Below are 9,971 nucleotides of genomic sequence, written 5' to 3'. Positions count from 1 at the left end.
AAAAGAAGGGTGCTCGGACACTGAGCTTTAAGTTTCTTCAATTTCTCATACATGCCCTGACATTACAGCTCACCTGTCAGCAACTTATGCAGTCACACTGGTTTCTTTAGGTTCCTCCCTCTTTTCTCTCTTGTTGGAATTGTCCGCATATGTGCCTTCAATATTTCACCTTTACAAAATTCCAATTCTGCTTGGACTACCTTCTCTTTGCGTATTTCTGGTCACAGAATCTCACCCAGTAGTTCCTTAAGCTTTTTGAAATCCGTTCAGAGTGCATGTCCAACTACACTCCGGTTGCACTCAACTTTCCCTTGCCTCTATATCATGAAACCCAGGAGGACATGATCGCTTCCTCCCAAGGTCCCCAGACAAGCTCCATGAGCATCTAAATTAGAACAGGAGTGAAAACCTCAGGACCGGGGGCTAAATGAATCCCCACCCAGCCCTGTCTTTCTTTCCCCAGCCCATATACCTCACCGGACTGCTCTGTGCCCCTCACAAGTGCTTTTGCCTGGCTGGAATGTGTCCTTAAACTGTGAGCATTGTAGCTAACAGGTAAACCAGTAAGAGTCGCCATCTGTTGCTCCACCCACTTCTTGCCTTTGGCCCCACCCACCACTAACATGCAGCTCACAGAAGGCTGCTCATGAGGGAACAGCCACCTTGAAAACTCAATGATGAAACAGTGAGGTGTGCTTAAAAAATAGGTGGCACAGTCTTTCACATGCCATTTTCAAATGCTGCGACAGCCTTCTTCAGCCAGAGGCTGATGGGAGTTTTAATTCAAAACATCTGGAAGGCACCAAGCTGGGCCTAGGTGTGCCATAATAAAGGCTGAGCTCTGCTTGGAGTCCTTGGTAGGTAAGACAACTTGGTCCAGGTTATTGGTGTGGGATAAGTCAGCCTCATATAACCAACATAAAGGTAAAGGGACCCCTGACTAATAAGGTCCAGTCGCGGACGACTCTGGGGTTGCGGTGCTCATCTCGCTTTACTGGCCGAGGGAGCCGGCGTACAGCTTCTGGGTCATGTGGCCAGCATGACTAAGCCACTTCTGGCGAACCAGAGCAGCACACGGAAACGCCATTTACCTTCCCGCTGGAGCAGTACCTATTTACCTACTTGTACTTTGACGTGCTTTCAAACTGCTAGGTTGGCAGGAGCAGGGACTGAGCAACGGGAGCTCACCCCGTTGCAGGGATTCGAACCGCCGACCTTCTGATTGGCAAGCCCTAGGCTCTGTGGTTTAACCCACAGTGCCACCCGCATCCCTTATAACCAACATACTTAACTCTAATTAATACATGAAGGGGTTAAGACCATAGAGTAAGCTGTCTTGCCTTGCTTAGCTAAGTCAGACCCCCTTAGCTTGGGAGGAAGGGCTGCCCAATTCTGTTCTTTCTCTCTTCCACCATGAGAACCCTTCCAGTAGGGAGGTCTAAGCTGGATGCTCCAAGCTTAGGCAAGCCATATTTGTGTTTCTATACAAATAATTTAGAAACCTTTACCATTTTGGAACTAACCTAAGTTTTACTGCCTGACTTTCCTTGCTGCTATATGGAAAAGCACATGAATCTGACCTTTGAAAAGTTTGTAAGTAAATCATTTTTAATTTACTAAACATGTGGTTTCTTTCTGTGCTCAGGGAAGTTGGGGGGGGGGGCCTTTGGAAGCAACTTAGAAAAGAATATTTTAAAGCAAGAAATATTTTCCATGCTTTATTTTGCTGTATATTTTGTGATTTTAAATCTCTGCTGGGCCTCTTTCAACAGAGAGTACTTGCCCCAAACCTGGATTTAGGCATGCAAGGAATTCTCTTTTTATTTTACCTAAAGTATTTCCCCATTTAACCAAATTACAAAACACTAAAACCAACCATTTGTTTTAATGCATTGGTCTGCAACTGAGGGGTTGGGACCCACTACTCAGCCATGACCTGATCCAAGGTGGGTTGCAACAGCAGTGCTACCAACTATACAAATATATAATAAAAATAATAATTAAGAAGTGGGTCCCCACATGCACGTTTGGGTTAAACATCAGTCCTGAGCTGGAAAAGTTTGAGGACTACTGTTTCAATTAACCTGTATGCCACCTTTCAAGAGGTATTCCCAGATATTGGAACTTCGGGGAAGGGACATAGCTTGGTGGCAGAGCATCTGCTTTGCATGCAGAAGATCCAAAGTTCAACCCCCAGCATATATCCAGACAGGGCTAGGAGAAACTGTCAGAAACCCTGGAGAACTGCTGCCACTCATGGTAGATAATACCGTAGACTAAATGGACCAGCCTGCTTCTTGGGAGAAAAGCAATGACAAACCTAGACAGCATCTTAAAAAGCAAAGACATCACCTTGCCGACAAAGGTCCGTATAGTTAAAGCTATGGTTTTCCCAGTAGTAATGTACGGAAGTGAGAGCTGGACCATAAAGAAGGCTGATCGCCGTAGAATTGATGCTTTTGAATTATGGTGCTGGAGGAGACTCTTGAGAGTCCCATGGACTGCAAGAAGATCAAACCTATCCATTCTCAAAGAAATCAGCCCTGAGTACTCACTAGAAGGACAGATCCTGAAGTTGAGGCTCCAGTACTTTGGCCACCTCATGAGAATAGAAGACTCCCTGGAAAAGACCCTGATGTTGGGAAAGATGGAGGGCACAAGGAGAAGGGGACGACAGAGGATGAGATGGTTGGACAGTGTTTTCGAAGCTACTAACATGAGTTTGGCCAAACTGCGAGAGGCAGTGAAGGATAGGCGTGCCTGGCGTGCTCTGGTCCATGGGGTCACGAAGAGTCGGACACGACTGAACGACTGAACAACAACAACAACAAAATGGACCAGTGGTCTGATTCAGTGCCAGGCAGGTTGCTATGTTCCCATGTTATTTATCGTGCGCTACTTAGAGGGTCCTCAATTACACTTAGGGGCATGAAATAAATGAACACAACTTACTGACTGTGCTTGTTTTTCTGCTTGTGCTTCAGCTGAAGTTTCTGCTGCAGCTTCAGGACCATACTGCTCCACGTCCTCACCATAATTGCTCTCCCCGAAGTCTGCTTCATTTGAATAATCCACTTCTGGCGTCCCATAGTCCGCAGGTCCATAGCCTTGCAAAAGGGAGCTGCAAGGCAGGACGAAGTAGAAAAACCAACAGCAACACAATTGTGCTCCTTTGAAAGGCATCGCCTCCTTCCCCTGACAAAAAGTGCTCTGGGCAAACTGGTGAGGAGGAGAGTGAAGAAAGAAATGTCCCGGGTTGCGCAGAGAAGGGGGCAGGCGAGCCTTCCTTTGGTAGGGGAGCGCAGCCAATGGACTCAACAGCACAAAGAGTTCTGTGCCAGTTAAGTTGGATGTTGGTGGAGAGAATAGAAGCAAGAGCAGGAAGTGATGTCACAATGACAGCAAAGGCTGGCATTCGTAAGAAGAGCCATATGCTGGGAACTGGCACACTGGCTCCTTTTATTTTAAAAGTTGGCTACAATAAAAAGAGTTTCTTCTAGGGCTGCCCAGTGGATCCAGCACTGAACCAGGCGAACTTGGCTATATTGAGTTGAGGTATCCCCCAATCACACTGAGTCCACACAGATTGATCTGGGACTGTCAAAATGTGGGGGGCAGTCTGATGGGGAGGACTAGGGAGAAGAAAGAGAGAGGTGTACAGGCAGCTTGGTGCAGCTCCTTCTCCCGCCACCCCGACTGCATGACTCTACCAATTGGTTTGGGCATCAGAACCAAATCGGATCCACTTGGAAGTGCTGGACCAAGCCCCAAATCAGATAAAGCAGTCAAACACTCTGCCCTGCATTTTACAGGCATAATTGCAGCAGGGAAGGGGCTGAGTAAGGAGGGGATGTCTTGGCCCTGATGAGGAGACCCCAGGGGTTGCATCGGGTTCACAGGCTGGCTGGTGGTTCCCCACCCCTGTGATAAGCATTGCCATTGCTAGATGTCTCCGGTGTCCAAGGCTTGGCAAGGTTCAGGCAAGGACTTCCCCTATGGAACAGGTGGTCGTGGGTGGGATTGTAGGTGCCTTTTCAGAGAATTTACTCTTGCCAGCTTGAAATCATTACTAATGCCTCTGCATTTAATGGTGACAGCCATCGTGTTTAATGGTATCTGGTTCTTCAATGAGCTGTACGCCACTTTTGAATATGTAAGGTTAGGAAAAAAAAGCAGCTTATAGAATGGCATGCCCAACAAGTGAAACAAAAGCCGAAAGCCTCTGAAGGGCTAAAATTATTTTTTAAAAATAATAATAATTTTTAAATTATTTTTTTAAAAAATAATTTTTTAATTAGTTTTTGCACATATTTTCCAGCATAACATATTTTTGAATTTTTTGGCTATCACAGCCTAAGACTTCCTTCAGCCTCGACTGGTGGTTTTCTAAAGTCTTTCTAATTATGCATTTTGTTACTATAATTATTGCTATGAACTCAGATTTCCAGTACATCTATTCTTAATTCTTTTCACAAAAGCAGCTTATAGAATGGCATGCCCAACAAGTGAAACAAAAGCTAAAAGCCTCTGAAGGGCTAAAATTAAGCCTGATGTAGGAGACACACAAACTTTGCCTCTTTCCCCCAAAAGACTCCACCACAAGATTCCACTGGTTCCAGGTGTGCTTTACCTAGGATTTGTGTTTCCTTTTGGAAAATGAGCAGCGGAGAAAAAAAAAAGTTGTCTTATACCACTTCAGGCTATTTGTTTGGTCATCTACTCTCAACTGGCAATGGCTTCTCTAGAGTATCTGGCAAAGAGTCTTCCCTGGTCCCATCATCAGATTTCAGGGAGTCCTTAGCACAGAACAGCCAATGAGCTCTGATCCTCTCAACCCCTTCACATGCCCATGTCTTTAAAATTCTGCTGCCACCATAGCGGCTCAGTGGCAGATGTTTTGCATGTAGGAAGTCAACCCCTGGCATCTCCAGGTGGGAAAGCTGGTGGGTGGGTGGGAACATCAGGGTGCATTCCAGGGGAAGGGAACCCCCCCCCACATGTCCACTTGAACCTGTTTTGAACACTCAAGAATGCCAGCACTTCTGAGCATGTGCAGAGTTCCTTTCTAGTCATACCAAGGCATATCAGAGCTTGCCCTCCACCACAGTAAATATTATGGGTGAGAACGTTTTGCCCTCCAGATTTTGCTAGGCTCCCAACAGCCATCATTCCTGGCTCTGCTGGCTGGGGCTGATGGGAGTTGGGAGTACAACATCTGGAGCATCACAGTTCCCTAGTTCCTGTCTCAACTGCTGCAGATTAAATGGCAGTTAAATAAATGGTTACAGGGACCAATTAAAAAGTTAGCGACCTTTAGCTAGAGATGCAACTGATGAGCTGACATGGTGTAAATTTCTTATAACTTTATCGCCTATTACCCTTTTGCAGGAAGGGAAATAAATGTATAGTAGGTTCAGCTTTAGCTCATGCCTGCAGCTTTTATACATTAACTGTGCCGTCCCATCTAGACTGCAGCTGATTTTATGACACGTGAAAGTACTCAAGGGCACAGAATAGAAGGATGCATGTCCATTTTAAGTCATCCAGTTAGCCTGGGTTTCATGAAGACAAACCTGTATCCAGCAGATGGCAGCAGGACTTTGTTCTCAATAAGGTGACCAAAACACAAGTGTACAGTGAGTGTATGCACTGGCGGAGGAACAGGGGTGCGGGGGAGCGCACCGCCCCCGGCTGCACAATCCTGGTGGGGTGCCATCGCGGCTTCCCCCCCTCCATGCTGGGCACCACGCCCCTGCAGGCGGAATGTCATGCCCCTGCGGGCAGTGTGCCATGCCCCTAGGACGCACGTCCCCGCCTGCTCTCCACCCCTGAAGCTATGTCACTGAGTGTATAGGGTGTTAGAGGAGGGGTAATGCCTCTGCTGGGGGGGGCACGTTGTGCTCCTTTTGGGGTTGTTTGTCCACCCTTGGTCCCCACCCTGCACTCAGCTCTCACCTGTGGCTCCTAGAAGCTGTCAGCATGTAACATGGCTCACATGGCTCAGAAAGTAGAGCATGAGGCTATTAATCTCAGGGTCAAGATTTCACCAAAAATCCAACGTCATCTGATTCACTCCAAACCAGTGCCAAATGCCAGGAAAAGGCCCCCTTTAAGGTTTGGCAGTGAAAACATCCCAGCGCCCTAACCCACAGGAACAATATTTTGCTGAAAACCCCGTGTTATCCGATTCACTCCAAAGCAGAACCAAACGCTGGCAGAAGTGTCCCTACAAAATTTGATGGTCAAAACCCAATTTTTAGGGCACCCCACAAAATGACCCCTTGAACCCTTCTCTGAGAAACTGACATTGTCCGATTCACTCCAAAGTGGTGCCAAACACAAGGACAAGCCCCCCTGCAGTGTTTGGTGGTGAAAACCCCACGTTTCACAGCACCCCACAAAATGACCCCTAACCTGTGGGGTCAAGATTTCGCCAAAAACCCGAGAGTTATAAGCCTGCAACATCGGGAGACCCACACATCCTCTCCACCCCTGCTCTAATCCCAAGTCTTATCAAAAGTGCCAATGAACCTCAAAGCCAGGATCTGAAATGTGAGCATGACGGCTTCTGACTGTAAATAAGACTTCTCAACACTCGCAATATTTTCAAGTTTTTATTTTATTTTATCTTTTTACAAAATTTACATACATTGATGGTGAAAGAGTTCTTTGATGGGCATTTCGCTGGTAAGGGGAGGGTAGGTGGGGCCGAAGTACAGTAACTAAAACACATTTATATTCACCATCCAAAATGCCATTGGTATAAGACGGCCAGGCACAGCAGAGGACATCTCCTCCTCCTCCTCCTTCAGTGGCACCATCAGTCTGAGACTGCCCTCAGCCAGCTCCCACCCACCTGTGTTCTTACATACAACCAATTTGGTGGGTGTCACTGGCTGGCCATTTCCGCCCCAATGCTCCCCTTGTGGAAGTCAACAGGGAGGAGGCTGGGGACCAAAGTAGAATGAGTTGGCTGTGCCTGTCATTGGCTCTGGCGCCACCTAATGTTGACCTCCCTGCCTTCCACCCCAACAGGCACCAGCCACCATTGCTCCTTCAGTTCTTATTAGTTGGAGAGGGAATTTCCGCAAGCCCTGATTCTAGTGCCACAGAACTGCAGGAGTGAGAATGAAGCTGGAGTTGCCCAAATGATCCTTGCTACCTAAGCATGACAAGTGGAGGGAGTCCTTTTTTTCTATTGCAACTGTATGTAGTAAGCACTGAGGACCTGTATGAAAGGTAACCCCTAAGATAGGACTTTCCATGGGGTGTCTGTGTACTCCACAGCAAGAATGGAAAGAACCTGACCCTATTGGACTCCAAGGACCCATCAGGCCCCAGCCAGCATGGTCAATGGTCAGGGAGGATGGGAGCTGGAGTCCAGCAGCATCTGAAGAGCCGCAAGTTCCCCACCCTTATTTCCATCACTTATTGTCCAGCATTGTTTGGGCCAGAAGGAGAGGCAGGTGAACAAGCAATGGTGAAGAGGAGAAGCAGTTCAGGAGGTTTGTCAGTGGGCCTGACACCACCTAGAGAAACAGCGTCATAGTTAACCCTTTCTTCCACTAAGCTTAACAGAGTGCTCTAGAGAATTTTCCCCAAATATATTATAAAATATGAAAACCAAAAGAAGGGAGGAAGAGTGCATGTGAAGCTAATACTTTGGCAGAACTCCAAAGCTCTGGCTTCTGAGGTAGATAATTCAATACAAGAGGCATTCCCTCTGTAGTTGCTTTTGGGGACTTTACAGAGCTGTTCTGTGGCCCAGGAAGCACTGACAGTAAAAAAAATGTGATTATCTTCATGGATCAAATATAAATATTCATGGACTTGGACAGATATTTAAATTGCAAGCATTTGAAATGCAAATTAGCCTACATTTCAAACAGGATCCATTCCAACTCCATTTCAATTAGGCTGTGAGCTTTTTATTCATTTTAATAAATAGAACTGGAAATGAATTTCCAAGGAAGACATTCGCTGCTATCTCTGCACCTTTCAACTGAATTAACACTACGTTTCAGATTTGTCAAAACCCATATGAAATAAATGCCAATGATAAAATAATTACCATCTCAAACACACTGGCACTGGACTAATCCTATTTTAAAGGCATTTTACATTTTCAGATGAATTATGGAATTTGTATATAAGTACATTAGGGAAGAAAAGCATTTTGAGTCTGCAGTTCTAATTTGAATTGGTGACTTCTGAACTAGTTAGTGCAAAGCATCAGAGTCTATAGATTGTTTCAGAGGTAACATAAGAAGAGTTTGCTGGATCAGGCCAATGGCCCATCTAGTCCAGCATCCTGTTCTCACAGTGGCCAACCTGGTGCCTGTGGGAAACCTACAAGCAGGCCCTAAGCACAAGAACACTCTCCCTTCTTGCATTTTCCAGCAACTGGTCCATCTTTGTCCCCAGGGCTGCCAATCTTGCCCCTATCATCTCGCATACTGGGGTTGCACAGCTGCAGTGCCTCCTGGCAAGATCCTGCCAGACGCTGCCACCACTTCTCCTTGCTTCTCCAGGGATGGGTGGGGTTGCCCATGCAGGCACCGCCCCATGGCATGGGCCGGCCCTGTTGGTTCCTTATTTATACTGAATGATGGCTGCAGCACCTTCTACAGCTCATTCTAAAATGCCGCCAACTGCTTTGAGACATCAGAACTCATGCGACTCTAACAGTTGTGTAGATCAGGAAATGTCAACAGAAGCAGCTTCATATGCTCCTGACTTGCAAGCTACGTGTGTCAATATTTCCTGCTCTTCTAAACAGCTAAAAGGGCCTTTGCGAAAGCTCTGCTGAGAGGATCCTTGTTCTCATCTGAAACTGGCCGCTCAACAGAGAGAAGAAGAAGAAGAGTTTGGATTTGACATCCCGCTTTATCACTACCCAAATGAGTCTCAAAGCGGCTAACATTCTCCTTCCCCTTCCTCCCCCACAACAAACACTCTGTGAGGTAAGTGGGGCTGAGAGACTTCAAAGAAGTGTGACTAGCCCAAGGTCACCCAGCAGCTGCATGTGGAGCAGCGGAGACGCGAACCCGGTTCACCAGATTACAAGTCTACCGCTGTTAACCACTGCACCACACGGGTTAGCTTCTTGAAGGCAAATCTGTTGGATTGGACCCCTTGGAAGTCTCAGCTATATGGTGAAAGTTTGCAGTCAAAGTTGGACCAGACAAATACATGGACCAATCAGCAGTATAGGGCACAAAAATTCACAGCAGCTAGACTGTCATTCCTCAGTCCCACCCTGGGATTTTGAAACTGCATGAGAGAGAAATCCAACAGATGCAATGCTTCTGGAAATGACTATGAACCTAATAAGCTGCCTTCTATCAGCAAAGGCTATTGATCCACCTAGCCCAGTGCTGTCTACTCTGGCTGGCAGTGCCTCTCCAGGATCTCTGGCAGAGGTCAGCTGTCAGCTGCCACCTGATGGCTTAACTGGGGAACCTTGTGACACTCTGTGTGTAAAGCATGTGTTCTACCATTGAGCTATAGTAGGGTTGCTGCCTAGCCAGGCAGGTGGGAAACAGCCTCGATGTTGCTGAACTGCAACTCCCATCAGCCCCAGCAAGCGTGCGCAATTGCTAGGACTGATGGGAATTGTAGTTCACAGGTTTCAGCCCCTAAAAATCAGCAGGGGAAGCTTTTGACGGCATACTGCTATAAACATTAGCACCTGCAAATTAGCACCTGCAAATCGAATGACCAGCTGAAATGCTGGAAACCCTGAAATGTGGTGATAAGACAGCCCACCCCTGTTAATTCTCTGCCATCACTGCAGAACAACAGTGCCTAAAACAGTCTTCCCTAACCTGGTGCCCTCCATATCTTTTATTTTACAGATCCCATCATTTCAGTCCACTGGCTGGGGTTGATGGGACTTGTAGTCCAAAATATCTAGAGAGCACTGGGTTGGAGATGGCTGTCTTGAAGCATGATTCCACGTTCACCCTTGT

The sequence above is a fragment of the Lacerta agilis genome, chromosome 15, assembly GCF_009819535.1.
Source record: "Lacerta agilis isolate rLacAgi1 chromosome 15, rLacAgi1.pri, whole genome shotgun sequence".
NCBI lineage: Eukaryota > Metazoa > Chordata > Lepidosauria > Squamata > Lacertidae > Lacerta > Lacerta agilis.
This window is presented reverse-complemented; position numbering follows the sequence as displayed.